At 36.4% G+C, this 17,468-nt stretch overlaps 1 protein-coding gene and 1 long non-coding RNA gene across 3 annotated transcripts in view; one reads left to right on the top strand and one right to left on the bottom strand.

The window, feature by feature from the left end:
- The window catches only part of LOC136026411 (calcitonin gene-related peptide type 1 receptor-like), a 213,497-nt gene that overhangs the window by 60,863 nt on the left and 135,166 nt on the right, over window positions 1-17,468 (top strand). The gene's annotated exons all lie outside the window — the stretch shown is intronic.
- The window catches only part of LOC136026412 (uncharacterized), a 411,673-nt gene that overhangs the window by 313,227 nt on the left and 80,978 nt on the right, over window positions 1-17,468 (bottom strand). The window lies entirely within an intron of this gene.

Below are 17,468 nucleotides of genomic sequence, written 5' to 3'. Positions count from 1 at the left end.
TACGCATGGTTTCTCTCACTGTTTCAATCAAATACATTGACGGTTCTAAGCCTTGGCGGGCAGGGGGAGCGGTTGTATTATTCTAAACTATTGTGTTGTACCCCCCCCCCCCATTACAAAGCCTAAAACTGTTACTGGTCATATATTAAACCAAGCTATTAATCCGAACAATTGCTTATAAATAATGTACTTCCCGCATTTGTTTTCGATTAAGTCATCTTTTGTAAATCTTTTTTCTCCTGGTCATTTTGATGTGATTCTCTTAATAGTCAAACTCAGATTAAAGATGTCTTAACCTGTTCTAGCCTTTGGTAAGTTTTCAGCCTGGGGGTGTAAAGTGGGGTTACGTAAAACGGCAGAAATGAATTAAAAATTTAATTTGTTCCATAATAATTATATAATTAACAATTCAGATTAGAAAGCTGAAAAATTTGAAATACAGAACATAAAAGAAGAGCCACAATTTAAATTTAATTCTGACTTTGTCGCTTTTATTCACAACCTACAAAACACCAAAATGTAAAAACACAAAAATAATCGTAAAGGAATAAGTTTTAAAAATCTAGAATTCTCAATCTGGCCAATTGATTTTGAAGTATATTTTTTTAAATCATAGCACTTCCGATTTTTTCAAATTTTCCATTTTTTATGCTCCAGATCCTTTTCAAATAAAGCTACCACGTTTCACTTAAGATTTCTTGTCTATTTCCTTGGATTTAAATCGGAAAAAATAAACTGGCCGAATTTTAGATCTTTTTTTCAAAGATCCTTTGTGCAAAAATTCATTAATCTGACTTCTTTTAGAAAGATTTCTTTTCATAGCATAGGAATAACATTGCAATGAATTTAGAGACTTTCATCTTAAAACAGATTTGATGAGAAGGGGACCCTCTATGGGTGCGCTTGGAGTCATAGAGACGTAATAAGGAATTGAAGTGTCCATATGCCTAGAAATGCCTCAGGCTGGGTGTCGTCAGCCTGCCTGATAGGGATATAGTGGAATGGATATTGTATGGATAAAGCGAAATATATGGCCTCGGTAGGGGGCCCTGGCTGTGCTTATTTAGATAATTCTACTGTTATATGTGGTTAACCAGTACATCTTGCTTTTATGGCACTTGGTATTTACCAAGTGACATATAGCGATCGCAAATTCTGTCTGTCTGTCGGTCCCGGTTTTGCTAGTTTAGGCACTTCCAGATTAGCTAGGACGATGAAATTTAGCAGGCGCATCAGGGACCAGACCAGGTTAAATTAGAAATGGTTGCTCCCCGATTCGACTATATGGGGGGGGGGGAGAGTGGGGGTCAGTTAATTCGGAAAAATTAGAAAAAATGTGGTATTTTTAACTTACGAAAAGGTGATTGGATCTTAAGGAAATTTGATAATTAGAAAATTGAGGTACCTTTATCTTACGAATGCGTGATCTGATCTTAACGAAACTTTTTATATAGAAAGATCTCATGTCTTAGATACGCTATTTTCAATTTGAATCGGATCTGGGGACATAGGAGGGTGGAGAGGGAAACAGAAATGTTGGAAACTGGAAATCTTGGAAAACGTTTAAAGTGGAGAGATCGGGATGAATATTGATGGGAAAAATAAATACAAGTTGTAGATACGTGATTGCCATAATTGGAATGGATCCACGTTCTTTGGGAGAGTTGGGAGGGGGTGTCAATTTGTAAAAATTAGAAAAATTGAAGAACGGGTGAACAGATCTTAATGAAACTTGATACTTAGAAGAAACTCATGCGTCATGGCTCTTATCTTAATCCCGACCAGACCTTGTGACACTGGTGGGAGTTGGAGGGGAAAACCGGAAACTTTGGAAAACGCTTTGAGTGGAGAGACGAGGATGAAACTTGGTTGCTAGAATAAGGAAGTTTCGTAGATACGTGATTGATGTAACCGGACTGGATCCGCTGTCTTTGGGGTAGTTAGGGGGGTCCACTTCTTTGGCGAGTTTGGTGCTTCTGGACGTGCTAGGACGATGGAAATTGGTAGGCGTGTCAGAGACCTGCACAAATTGACTTGATAAAGTCGTTTTCCCTGATTTGACCATCTTGGGGGGCTGAAGGGAGAGGAAAAAAATTGGGGTATTTTAACTTACGAGTGGGTGATCGGATCTTAATGAATTTTGATATTTAGGAGGACCTCGTGTCTCAGAGTTCTTGTTTTAAATCCCAACCGGAATTAAGCCAATGATTTTCTTTTTAAATCAATCTTCTTGTAAAGCTCATGCCATACGAGCTCTTGACTCTTGTCCCTTCCGACCTCGTCGCAAGTGCAATATGAGCTCTAAGCTCTTGTTACTCTTTATTTTGTCTAAACGAAAAAAAATACTATAACATTTTTCGTGCAACCTATTAACTTCTAATTGCAATTGTTAAGCCTATTGTTGCAGGAAATATCTTCCGGTTTTAGACGGCTGATTTTTATGATGACTTCAACTGTGAAAAGATTGAAGAGGTCTTTTAATTACACAGTTTAGCTCATCTAATGAATAGGAACATATTAACGTCTAGTAGCCTTATGTTTGATTTCAATAGTTTTAACCGTGGCTAATATCCTGCTGACTCAATTCCTTGATTAGTTTTCCGAAAATGTCCTTGGTAGTGGGGTTGGGTTTAAGATAGCTGTTAGACGAACCTATTAATAAAAAAAAAGCGAAAAAAAAAACTTGAAAAAAAATTATTGAATCGGAGCAAAACTTTTAGAATTCATAAATATGAATTCTTTATTGTTATTATTATTATTATTATTATTATTATTATTATTATTATTATTATTATTATTATTATTATTATTATTTGATAAGATGACTAGATAAAGCGAAAAGGGGATTTTTGCTCGTCTAAGTAATTTTTCTATTGAAAGTAAAGAGTCAAGTTGAAACTTAAAAAAATGCTGCTTGGAGTGAACCTGTCCCATTTCTGTATAACTAGTGTAAATAAAATTATTGGTAAGATTTCCTTATATTGGAGAATTAGACAAAATCAGGGCTTTACTGAAATCACAAAACGCACACATAAGAAACAAGAATGACTTTTTTTCTTGCCTTGAAACAAATCCTAAAGTGATTTTGTTTTTACTCTACAAAAAAACACTTCATTGTTCCGCGTTTTTAGTAAATTACCGGTTTTGCATAATTGTTCAAACATAAGGATTTATCAGCGGTCGTTTTTTTTCGCACTAGTTTTATAGCTCAGATACGCTTTGCATGACATTAGTGAAGCATAATAGGCTGTGAAGCAATAATATTAGTTCATTTTAAGTTTCAACCACCAAAAACAAGAAGAACAATAGGGAATTTTTTAAGACAGTTGGAAACAAATTAGAATGAATATTTCGGCCCTATGTCCAAGGGCCGTCCTCAGCAATACAAAAAAGAAAAAACAACCTACGAGAGGATAAAATCAATAAAATTAAAATGAACAATTTTTCAAAACGGTCCCAGCATCCTTATCTCAGCGAAGTTCAACCAGGACTGAAAAATAAATTGTTATGAAACGAGGCAATTCAATGAAATGAAAGAAAATGATTTAAAAACAGGTTTTTAATGCCAGCCTAGCTTTTTTCGCTGCTGATCCTAAAGGTCTATTGGTGACAGGTTCTGTGTTAATATCTATTGGTTTTTTCATACAATTATCTATTAGCCAATATGTATTGGCTCACACATTACAATTAAAAACATTAATACACATTATTAAAGATAAAAAAAACAAAAAAGATACATTATTTGCTCTGAAAGGAAATCTCTAGAAAAGTTTTTATTCGAAAATTTTTCTTCTGCTGATTTTAACCAAGTTGTTGGATTGGAAAGAAATTTATTTAGTCATGATTTCCGCTTATCAAGGGAACGACTTATTAAAAAATTGGAAAAGCTACGAAAGGAATCATCGATAAATAACCCTATTTATGCTTCAAGATTCACTCCTGGACCTGCTATTGTTACTCTTTCCTAAAAAGCTTGAACCAAAAAAAAATTTAAACTCCTGAAAAAGGTCCAAAATTCTCTTTTCTTCCGAAACAAGTTCCAGTGGCGGATTTGATTTCCTCTCAAGAGTCGTCTTTGCACAAATTTAATTCATCTATTTCCAACCCAAACGAAGTTAGGGCGTGTCTTATTGATACACTTTACAATAATAAACAAGAGCTAAGAGCTCATATGGCACTTGTGACGAGGCGAGAAGAGCTAAGAGCCAAGAGATCATACGGTATGAGCTCTAACAAAATTCTATGAATCAATAGATTGATTTAAAACGGAAAATAAGAGGCTTAATCCCGGACAAGATTTAAAATAAGAGCTCTGAGTCACAAAGTCCTTCTAAATATCAAAATTCATTAAGATCCGATCACCCACTCGTAAGTTATAAATATCTAATTTTTTCTAATTTTTCCTCTCCCTTTTGCTCCCCAGATGGTCGAATCTGGGAAAACGACTTTATCAAGTCAAATTGTGCAGCTCCCTGACACGCCTACCAATTTTCATCGCCCTAGCACGTCCAGAAGCACCGAACTCGCCAAATCACTGAACCCCTCCCCCCAACTCCCCCAAAGAGAGCGAATCCAGTACGATTCTGTCAATCAAGTATCAAGGACATTTGTTTATTCTATCTACCAAGCTTCATCCCGATTCCTACACTCCAAGTGTTTTTCAAGATTTCCCCCTCCAAATCCCCACAATGTCAAAAGATCTGGTCGGGATTTGAAATAAGAGCTCTGAGACATGAATTCCTTCTAAAAATCAAATTTCATTACGATCCGATCATCTATTCGTAAGATATAAATACTCCAATTTTCATGTTTTCCAAGAATTCCGGTTCCCCCCTCCAACTCCCCCGAATGTCACAGGATCTGGTCGGAGTTTGAAATTAGAACTTCAAAGCACAAGATCCTTCTAAATATCAAATTTCATTAATATCTGGTCACCCTTTCGTAAGTTACAAATACCTCAATTTTCAAAATTACCCCCCCCCCCAATAACCAAAGAGAGCAAATCCGGTCCAGTTATGTCAGTCACGTATCTTAGACAGGTTTCTATTCTTCCCATCCAGTTTCATCCTGATCTTACCGCTTTAAGTATTTTCTAAGATTTCCGGTCCCCCCCCCAACTGCCCCCCCCCCCCCCAATTACGCTTGATCCGGTTGAGATTTAAAATAAGATATCAGAGTTACGAGATCCTTCTAAATATGAAGTTTCATGAAGATCCGATCACTCCTTCGTAAGTTAAAATACGTCATTTTTCTTATTTTTCAGAATTAGCCCCCCCCCCCCCCGCAATTGAGCAGATCCGTTCCAATTATGTAAATCACGTATGCAAGACTTCTGCTTATTTTTCCAACCAAGTTTCATCCCAATCCCTCCAATCTAAGCGTTTCCCATCATTGTAGGTCTCCTCACCCTAAACTTCCCCCAATGTCACCAGATCCGGTCAGGATTTAAAATAAGAGCTTTGAGACACGATATCCTTCTAAAAATCAAATTTCATGGAGATCCAATCACCCGTTCGTAAGTTAAAAATACCTCATTTTTTCTAATTTTTCAGAATTAACCCCCCCCCCCCACCTACCCCAAAGAGAGCGGATCTGTTCTGGTTATGTCAATCATGTATCTAGGACTCGTGTTTTTTTTTCTCACCATGTTTCATCCCGATCCCTCCACTCGTTGGAGGTGTTTTCCAATTTTTAGGTTTCTCCCTCCCAACTCCCCCCCAATGTCACTAGATCCGGTCGGGTTTAAAATAAGAGCTCTGAGCCACGATATCCTTCTAAATATCAAATTTCATTGAGATCCGATCACCCGTTCGTAAGTTAAAAATACCTCTTTTTTCAGAAATACCCCCCCCAACTACCCAAAAGAGAGCGGATCCGTTCCGTTTATGTCAATCATCTATCTAGGACTTGTGTTTATTTTTCTCACCATGTTTCATCCCGATCCCTCCACTCTAAGTGTTTTCCAAGTTTTAGGTTTCCCCCTCCCAACTCCCCGCCCCCATCACCAGATCCGGTCGGGATTTAAAATAAGAGCTCTAAGACACGATATCCTTCTAAACATCAAATTTCATTGAGATCCGATCACCCGTTCGTAAGTTGAAAATACCTCATTTTTCTAATTTTTAAGAATTACTCCCCTCCCCCAACTACCCCAAAGAGAGCAAATCAGTTCCGATTATGTCAATCATGTATCTGGGACTTGCGCTTATTTTTCCCATCAAGTTTCATCCCGATCCCTCTACTCTAAGTGTTTTCCAAGATTTTAGGTTTCCCCCCTCCAACTCCCCCCAATGTCATCAGACCCAGTCGGGATTTAAAATAAAAGCTCTGAGACACAATATCATTCCAAACATCAAATTTCATTAAGATCCCATCACCCGCTCATAAGTTAAAAATACTTCATTTTTTCTATTTTTTTCCGAATTAACCGGCCCCTACTCCCCCCCCCCAGATGGTCAAATCGGGAAAACGACTATTTCTAATTTAATCTGGTCCGGTCCCTGATACGCTTGCCAAATTTCATCGTCCCAGCTTACCTGGAAGTGCCTAAAGTAGCAAAACCGGGACTTTAGGTTTTCCCCCTCCAACTCCCCCCAATGTCATCGGATCCAGTCGGGATTTAAATTAAGAGCTCTGATACACAATATCATTCCAAACATCAAATTTCATTAAGATCCAATCACCCGCTGATAAGTTAAAAATACTTCATTTTTTCTATTTTTTGCGAATTAACCGGGCCCCCACTCCCCCCAGATGGTCAAATCGGGAAAACGACTATTTCTAATTTAATCTGGTCCGGTCCCTGAAACGCTTGCCAAATTTCATCGTCCTAGCTTACCTGAAAGTGCCTAAAGTAGCAAAACCGGGACCGACAGACCGACAGACCGACAGAATTGGCGACTGCTATATGTCACTTGGTTAATACCAAGTGCCATAAAAAAGGCTAATCCTCCCGCTAATATAAAACCAGACAATTTGCGTGACCTAAGAATTCTATCCAATCTCCGCAAAGATCCGTCGATTATTATAACTAAAGCAGATAAAAGCAATTCTTTGGTTGTCATGGATGCGGAAGATTACGACACAAAAATTTATGCACATCTAAATGACAAAGCTACATATAAAACTATAACCCACGACCATACTGATCAGTTTGTTAACAAAATTATAAGAGAATTAAAAGATCTAAAACAAAATGGTAATATTACTCCACAATTATATAATAAATTTTTCCCCCGAGGCAGCTTTTGTCCAAAATTTTATGGTCTACCAAAATAACCTAAGCAAGGTATTCCTTTAAGGCCAATTGTAGCTTGTACAAAACATTGGAAAATGGTTATGTACATCCTTCAACCCTTTGCTTTTTTCTCAAAATGGAATCCAGTCGATTTAGTTGAAAAACTCAAGAAACTAAATATTTCAGAAAACACAATTATTAGTAGCTTTGACGTTGTAGAATCCGAGAAATTATTAGAAAATAGAATAAATGAATTTTATTATGTAATAGAAGTTTCAGCAACAGGATTAGATTGCGACGTTTTAATGACCTTGGTTAAACTTTGTAACAAGTATTCAATGTATTTCCAATTCCGTAATTCTTTCTACCTACAAATAAATGGCTTACCCATGGGTGCGCCTCTTTCCGGGTTACTGGCGAATATTTATGTAGAGCATATTGAAAATTGGGCATTAAATCCATATTTTTTTAATCACATCTTTTGGGGACGTTACATGGATGACGTAATTTCACTTTGGAACTATGGGGAAAATCAACTTAGGTTTTTTTTTTAGATCACCTTAACACATATGATAGGAATTTACAGTTTACCTTAGAGATTGAAATTGCAAATAAAATCTCATTCCTAGATGTTCTAATTATTCGTAACTTAGATGAACTCAATTTTACTATTTACAGAAAACCAACACAAAACAATACATATTTACATTTTGAATTAAACCACCCCCCACAAGTTAAAAGAGGTGTCGTAATATCTCTCGTAGATCGTGCCCTGAATATTTGTTGTGATTCCTACATTACAGCTGAACTAGACTTTATCAGGGACATACTTTTTGGAAATGAGTATCCTCCTTTATTTATTAATAATACAATTAACCGTAGAGTGAAAAGAAACTCCCATAAAATCAACGACAATTTACCTTGTGAAAATCCCGATAAGCCCCAAAACACAATTTACCTCCCATACATCCCAAAAATCACTAGAAAACTTAAAAAAGTAAGCACACAAAATAATCTGTATTTTGTATTTACCAATAATTTGAAAATCATAAATCTCCTAAAATCTGGTAAAGATAAGACTCCAGTTACTTGCCAAAGAGGTGTCTGTCAAATACCATGCGACTGTGGCAAATTCTATGTAGGGAGAACCCACCAGAATTTCGAGAAACGCCTACAGCGACATAAAGATGATATCACCAAAACTCTGAATTCTAATAATTTTACTTCTGTTTCTTTTGATTCCGCTTTAAGTAGCCATGTTTTCGAAAATCCTAGCCACAAAATACCTTTTGAAGAATCCGCCATTATTAGCAATGATCTAGGCATAAAGCAAGTAGTTTGAGAAGCAATTGAAATCAAACTTACGATTAATAATATTATTTCCTTAAATAGGGATTTAGGAGAATATTCACTGAATGCTTGATACACAAATTTAATTAAAAATGACCTTACGAAATATTTTAAAAAACCAATAGATATTAACGCAGAACCTGTCACAAATAGACCTTTAAGATCAGCAGCGAAAAAATCTAGGCTGGCATTAAAAACCTATTTTTAAATCATTTTCTTTCATTTCATTGAATTGCCTCGTTTCATAACGATTTACTTTTCAGTCCTGGTTGAACTTTGCTGAGGTAAGGATGCTGGGACTGTTTTGAAAAATTGTTCATTTTAGTTTTATTGATTTTATCCTCTTGTAAGTTGTTTTTGTTATATATCTTTGTATTGCTGAGAACGGCCCTTGGACATAGGGCCGAAATATTCATTCTAATTTTTTTCACACTGTCTTAAAAAACTCCCTACTGTTCTTCTTGTTTTTGGTGTTTGTGATGGAAAGGCAGTGTGGTCTTCGTCATTATTTATATTTTAAGTTTCAACTATGCTCTTTACTTCCAGCAGAGACTGTCTAGTAAGAACCAGTTTGCGATAGTAATGATTCTGATTTATTTATAACCTACATCATATAAAAATACATTACAATCGTGGAGTAGTCTAAAAAAAAAGAAGAAAGGATACAGAACATCAACATAAATGCTAAAAAAAAAGATTAAATAATAAAACACTAGCAACTAAAAATACTGACAACAACCATTAAAAAATGAAAACAAAATCGTCAAAAATAGTGTAAGTGGAGCCTCCTCTAAGAGTGTCGCACATAATGATAATACTTTTTTTCTTCAACCCGCACAAAAATGATACTTTTGGAATATAACAATGACAAAAAATAGAGGATACACTACAATTATACAACAATGACATTAACTAAACAGACGGAGTAAGGAATGATGTGGTGAAAATCGGTAAAAAGCTGAATCTAATAGCCTTCCATGCAATCTGGCCACCTTTGCTTTTACATCAGGTACTCCAAAGCTACGAGTTATTTACCTATCGCTGTGCCAATGGGAGCCAACCCGGAAAATTTCCTCTAGAAAATTAGTCATGAGAATTCCCCACAAAAGTTCATCCCTCCCCGTGAAATAATTTCCCCCGAGAAATTCTCCTTCGTGAAAATTCTCCCCAGATCCCCCCTCATTGAAAACGCCCACACGCAAAATTGAGCAGCCGCCAAGAAAGTGCAAAATATATGCCTCAAAATGTCGATCAGATGTCCTAAGGGATAACAAAAGGACCAGATATCAAAACAGTTCTGGAAGAGGGGCTGGTCCGGTTTCCAATCACTTTTGACTTAAAAAAAGGACTAGGAATCTCAATTTTCGGTCGAAAGAGTAGCGTCCAAATTCTCTGTGATCATGAGAGAGGGTGGACGAGGAAGGTACAGCTTCCCTTCCATACGCAACAGATTCTGCTCATTTTGGGATTTAATGCTACTCTTTACTTTCATAAAAACAGCTCAGACCAGGAATATTCCCGGAATTCAAGAGGGATTATATATCATTTTCTGAAGGCTCAATAAGAGTCACGATGATGTGACACTAAAATTCACCCTTTGAAATACATTCTCCCTCCCCAAATCAAAAATAGAGAAACCTACTATCAAACAGCTCGTGGTAAGGAACTGTAGTAAGGAGCGACCCGGCTCAATAGTAATCAAAACTCAAAAAAATTTTGATACTAATAGCTACATTAAAAGAATCGCATTTTAATGCTGATTTTAGATATATAAATTTCATCAAGTTTAATATTACCCATCAAAAGTTACGAGCCTAAGAAAATTTGCCTTATTTTGGAAAATAAGGATAAACACCCCCTTAAAAGTCATAGAATCTTAACGAAAATCACACCATCGCATTCAGCGTATCAGAGAGTCCTATAGCAAAAATTTCAAGCTCCTATCTACAGAAATGAGAAATTTCGCATTTTTTGGCGGAAGACAGATCACGGGTGCGTGTTTATTATTTTTTTTTCCCAGGGGTCATCGCATCGACCAAGTGGTCCTAGAATGTTGCAACAGGGCTCATTCTAACGGAAATGAAAAGTGCTAGTGCCCTTTTTAAGTGACCAAAAAAATTGGAGGGCATCTAGGCCCCCTCCCACGCTCATTTTTTCCCAAAGTCAATGGATAAAAACTTTGAGATAGCCATGTTGTTCCACATAGTTGAAAACCATAATAACTATGTCTTTGGGGATGATTTACTAACCCACATCCGAGAGGCACCATTTGGACCAAATCTTGGGGTGGGCATGAACTCCATCTTGGCCCCCCGAATCACTTCGTGTCGCTTAATCATCTAGGAAATGGGCGTTTGACAGAACTCAAGAATTATATTATGTATCTAATATACTTTCAAAGTTTACAATGATTAATAACAAACAGCGTAATTATCCCAAGGGTCGTCAAGTAATTACACTCTTTGGTTAATAGGTGTGCAGTAATTTCAAATCAATTGGACAGAATGGATTATGTTGGACATAATTGATTCTTATGGCCGGCAAAGGGCCCTTTATGGTGAAAGTATGGGCCCCTGGAAAATCTGTGGTGGGCATTTACCCCCCCCCTGACCCCCCCCCAAATGGCGCCTCTGCCACAGCCCCCGGGGGAGGGTCTGTAAGTTACAAACTTTGACCAGTGTTTACATACAATAATGGTTATTGGGAAGTGTACAGACGTTTTCAGGGGGATTTTTTTGGTTTGGGGGGAGGTGTTGAGGGGGGGGGGCTATATGGGAGGATCTTTGCTTGGAGGAATATGTCATGGGGGAAGAGAAATCAAACAGTTCGTGGTAACGAAAAGTAGTAAGGAGCGACCCGGCTCAATAGTAACCGAAACTCTAAAAAATGGAATTTTGATACCAATAGTTACATCAAAAGAATTGTATTTTAATGCTGACTTTAAATATATAAGTTTCATCAAGATTAGTTTTACCCATTAAAATTTACGATCCTGAGAAAATTTGCCTCAGTAGGGAAAAAAAATATCAAAATAGGGGAAAACCCCCCTAAAAGTAATACAATCTCAACGAAAATCACACCATCAGATTCAGCGTATCAGAGAACCTTGTTGTAGAAGCTTCAAGCTCCTTTCTACAAAAATGTGGTATTTTGCATTTTTTGCCTGAAGACAGATCACGGATGCGTGTTTATTTGTTTTTTTCCCCAGGGGTGATCGTATCGACTGAGAGATCCTAGAATGTCGCGAGAGGGCTCATTCTAACGTAAATTAAAAGTTATAGTGCCCTTTTTAAGTGACCAAAAAAATCTGGGGTCCACCTAGGCCCCTCTCCCATGCTCATTTTCCCCAAAAGTCACTCAATCAAAATTCTGAGATAGCCATTTCATTCACCATAGTTGAAAAATCTAATAACTATGTCTTTGGGAACGACTTACTCCCCTGCAGTCCCCGTGGGAGGGGCTGCAAGTTACAAACTTTGACCTGTGTTTACATATAGTAATGGTTACTGGTAAGTGTACAGACGTTTTCAGTTTTTTTTTGGGGTTTATGGGGAGAGTTGAAGGGGGGGGGGGGTACATGGATGAGAGTTGAAGGGGGGAGAGTCCGTGGAGGAACTGATGGAGGAAGAGAATTTCAATGAAGGGGGCGCAGGATTTTCTAGTATTATTTGAAAAGACAATGAAAAAATAAATATGAAAAGTTTTTTCTACTGAAGGCAAGGAGCAGCATTAAAACTCAAAACGAACAAAAATTATTACACGGATACCTCACTCTTTACGCTAAAGTATTTTTAGTTATTTCAACTATTTATTCGACGGCCTTTGTAATTCAGGGGTCACTATTAAGGAATTGGGACAAAATTTAAGCTTTAGTGTAAAGAGCAAGGTATTGACGAGGGTTGAACCCCCTCATATACGCAATAAAAACATACGAATGTAGAAATTCGTTGCGTAATTTAATTCGTAAGTTACGTATATTTTTTTACCAATGAAAACGTTCGTAAAAAATTGAAAGTACCAGTTGCCTTTTTAAGTAATCAAAAAATTGGAGGGCAGCTGGGCCTCCTCCCTCGCTCCTTATCTATTCAAAATCTTCCGATTAATTGCAATTAATTAATATGCAAATTTCTTTTTAATTATTTATGTGCCGAGAGCTAAGATCAAAATATGAATTAATTTAAAAACGTCCAGAAATTAAATAAAAAAAACAATTTTTTTAAATGAAAGCAAGGAGCAACTTTAAAGCATAGAACGAACAGAAATTACTCCATATATGGAAGGGGCTTTTACTCCTCAACCCCCCGCTCTTTACGCTAAATTTTCTTACTGTTTCAAAAATTAGAGTTAAGAGAAAGAATCAAACTTTAGCGTAAAGAGCGAGGCATTGAGGAGGAATAGCCCCTTTCATATACGGAGTAATTTTTGTTCGTTTTAAGTTTTAATGTTGCTCCTTACTTTCATTTAAAAAAAACTTTTTTTTTCATTTAATTTCCTCTAGGGATCATATTGAGCCGAGGGTCTTAGAAGATCAGAAGAGGGCTTGTTCGAAAATAATTTAAAATTTAAGTACCCTTTCAAGTGACCAAACAGTATGGAGGGCAACTAGCCCTCTTCCCTTGCCTTGTTTCTTCCCCAAAGACATCTGTGTGACATTATGATATATCTATTTGGTTGACAGGTCCAATAAATGTGCCTCTGGGGATGACAAGACCCCCACATCCCCTATGAAAAAGATTGTAATTTTTGCAAAATGTCCAATGTTTACAAATAGATTTGTTATTGAGAAACATTCGCATATTTTTTTGCGGGGATTTTCGTACGGAGGGGGATTTCCTGGGGAGAATTTTCTGAGTGAAAAATTTTTCTGGAGATAATTACTCTCAATTTATCTACAGAGTTCTTTTTATCCGTCTTATCTACCTCATCGGATGCACAATCTTACATATGGTGAGAATTTCACGTTTGAATTGTCAGGGCGGAAGTTTTCAGGAGGGATCAAATTAACTCGCTGGATTCTTGGATGCCCCCAAAATCAAAACTTTTCCCTTTTCTTTATAATAAATCCTTTATGTAAACAATGGATAAATTGCATAATTTACAATCCAAGACTCGGGGCTGTGGGGGGCATGAGATTCCTGGAGTCATAGCTATTAGACCTTTTGACTGGTTAGAACAAAATAACAAATAAAAAATTTTGATCTTTAAGAACAGGGAAGGAAATAAAAACGGCAATTAGGGGGGGGGGTGCCCTCCGATCTTTCTTCAACTTTTCCTCAACATGCATTAAAAGTATAAACGTAATTCCATAAGTCGTTCCTTAGATATTGCTTATATTCCCCTTTCACAGCCCGATAGGACAAAGTGTGTTATGATTATGTTTTGTATCCCTCTCAACAGATCTGGTCACCTTAACAATATATGCTTTTTTGGATGTCCAGGATCAAACTTGCCCTCTTTTCTTAATAAAAATCCTTATATGTTAACAATAAGTAACTTGCTTAACTTACATCCCCTGACTCGGGGCTGGAGAAATCGATTGCACAATTAACTTGCTAGGATACTGTAACGCTTAACATCAGTTAGCTAGCATCCCACAAACAGTAGTGGAATTTATTCCTATATTCCATTACATTCCATCTTTGATTACCTGGAATTTATTTCTAAGAACATAATATCATCAATGGCTTGTTGGCTAAGTCGAGTAGGGTCTCATCCTTTTACAATGGGAAATTATGGGTCTCACGTTCGATTCATATTTCAGACATAAATTTCTTAAAAATAATCGAAAACTGCTTAGAAGCTAAAAATAGTGTTGGGTCAGTTGTTGCCTCAAAAAACCAGATGTGAGGGATGTCTCAGAACTTATTCTAATGTTTCACCGACAACATGAATGATTACTCACTACCAGATAATGCATCATTCTTGAAATTCTCGGAAACATACCAAGAAATTCTCGGAAATCAGGATATGGGCCCGCTTATTTTAGTTCACAGACAACACGAATGATTACGCACTATTAGATAAAGCATCATTCTTGAAATTTTCGATAGTTCACAGACAACACGAATGATTACGCACTATTAGATAAAGCATCATTCTTGAAATTTTCGAAGATCTCGGAAATCGGGATGCATATTCATGTAATGATGCCAAAAAATGGTGTTAGCAACTCGAATAGTACATCGGGGTATGTGTATATTAGGGTCCATCGTATTGTTTCACTGAGAAAATAAACTTAGCATCTAATGTTTCCAGAAAATATTAGTGTTGTTGTAGAAGTATTACTGGATACAATGGCCTAACATCTCCAATATTACATTGGAATATGGGTCTGCTCAGAGTTCCTAAAGGGATGCGAGGGGTTATCAACTCCAATTTTACACCGACATATGGGCCCGCTTGGAGTGCCTAAAAGGATACTACTAACATTATTTTTAATATATACAATATTTTCCCTTCTGATAGTACAGGGTCGCTGCTACAAAAAATCTTTTAAAATGGGCCACTGTTACTATCTCAAGAAGAAAAAAACACTAGTAGGCTAAAAACTATTAGCTGCCCAAAAGTCACTACATCCAAGAAAAATTCATTTTTTTCTGTTTACGTCTCAGTTTTCATTTTTTGTTAAAACTCAAAAGCTTAACTCTTAATTCTAGGCTTACGATACAAACTTTAGTTTGTTCTTTGTGATTAATTTCGAACCAATTTTTGTTTTTACTTCTGAGCTTAGAATGCATGCGTAAAAAGTAAAAGTTTCCATAAAAAGTCGAACCATGCGGTGAAAAAAAAGACCTACCTAATCACTTGGTTTTACTGTAAGGAATGGCACCTCTAAGGAGGTAGATAAACTACTAGAATTCATTACTAGAATCAATCAAAATTCAGCTTGGCTGAAAAGAGAGTGACCTCAATAGACTTGTTGACAACATCTTAGAAAAAATGCACTTAAAAACCACATCTTTCCTATGTTTCCTTTCGCTGGATCCCAAACACCTTACCGTGGGAAAATGTCTCACACCTCTTGTCAATTCTAATTTTAAACTGTTCAAATTTGTTGTTCTTCGTCAATTAAATGCATCAAAGAATAACAAACTGGTCCATATTATTAAGAAAAATGTTCAGCCTTACGAGAAACATGAAATATGGAAGACAGAATGTAAATATTATGCATTCCTTGATGATAATTAAAATCCTGTCTACGATTTTGAATACTTGAGGCTAATACATATTTACTTCTAATAAGTTATAAAATATAAGAAACATCAAGTCAAAACATAAGTTTTCATTGTCCCTCTCTTTCCTTCAAAATAATAGAATTTTGCCGGCACTTTTCTAAAAAGCACACATCTTTGCTTTGTAAACAAAGAGGAATCAATTTACTTTTGTTTTAATTGACGTAACGCTTGTAAACACAGATTTTGTATTTGCTTTATTAAAGTGTATTCTAAAGTGGAAGCAAAATTTCGAGTCCCCGAGTGACTGGGTTCAAGATACACGCAGTTCTCCTGCTCAAAGTAATGTCTACCTGTTTTAACTTTCACTGGTTTTAAATCTAATTGGAAAAAAAAAGTGTGTTTTATAGCAATTGATTTTGCTTATAGAAAAATATTTTCTTGTCATTTGTTTTTGTGTATAAGGGTCAGGAGACCTTGTTTCACAGATGAAAATTCGAAAAAATTTGCATGTCTCAAAAATCGGACCGATACATTTTTCCAATCAGCTATGGCTGGTAATACTACCACAAAACACTTTCAATAAATAAATGGAACAACAAATAGTCGATTCAAGCTCAAAACGAGCAAAAATTAATATTAGTACGGCTGATAACCCCCATGCCTTCTCAAGACCTGAACATAATTTCCGATCTATTGAAAAAAAAACACGTTTTAAATGGTTTTTCTTTCTTTACTTTCATACATAAAAATTTATCAATGCCTTCAGGAAATAAATATCAGTATTTGTCAATTAAACTGACAATCCACGGTCGTTCGTTGTTTTTTCTTTCAGTAAAACGCAAACTATGTTCTGGTCTTGAGAAGGGGTTATCAGCCGTACTAATGTTAATTTTTGCTCGTTTTGATTTTGACTCGGCTATTTATTGTAATTTTTATTCGTTTTGGGTTTCATAACACTTAATAGGAAGCTTATAGTCCATGATCGTGGTTGCAGTAGCACTAATCCAATAAAAGATGAAGATAAAGCCCATAGTGTCTCAGATTTTAAAAGAAACCTGCCTTTTAAAGAAACTTTTTTTCTTAAGAAAAATGGCCAACTTACAGTGATTGCAAGATTTTAGTTTTAATTCAAATTTAATACAACAGTAATTCGTAACTACGAAAACGAAGTCGTTATATCTACAGTCGTAACAGTAGTTGCACGTATAGGATTGGTATAATTTAACATTAGTATGGCGATGTTAGAGGCGATGTTGTAGAAAAGGCAGCCGAATGTCGCTATTTAAGTAAAGAGCGAAGTGGGCTCTATGCATCACTTATTTTTATATTTTTTTCACCCAGCCACTTCGAATTCAACGCATTGTCGTATGAACTTCAGAATGGGGTCTTTCAATTGAAAATTAGATGTTCTAGTGCTCTTTTTAAAAGTCAAAAGTGGTTGGAGGACAACCTAACCCTCCCATGATCATTTTGCTTCCCTTGTCCCAAAAGGGATCAAATTTATTTTCGTGAATATCATTTTGTTCAGCATAGTTGAAAAGTCCAATAATTATGCTTCTAGGGCAACATAACCCTCTAAATCTCCGGGGAAAGGGATGTAAGTTATGTAATCTCAAGAATGGCTTAGGGTACTGAGTTGAAACTTTCACGGCTTGTTGAGGGAGATATTGAACTAAGAACTAGGCAAGATATGCAACCTACTACCA

This window comes from Artemia franciscana, chromosome 4 (assembly GCF_032884065.1).
Source record: "Artemia franciscana chromosome 4, ASM3288406v1, whole genome shotgun sequence".
In the NCBI taxonomy this organism is placed as follows: Eukaryota; Metazoa; Arthropoda; class Branchiopoda; order Anostraca; family Artemiidae; genus Artemia; species Artemia franciscana.
Note: the sequence above shows the minus strand (reverse complement) of the source record. Positions and strands in the feature narration are given on the sequence as shown.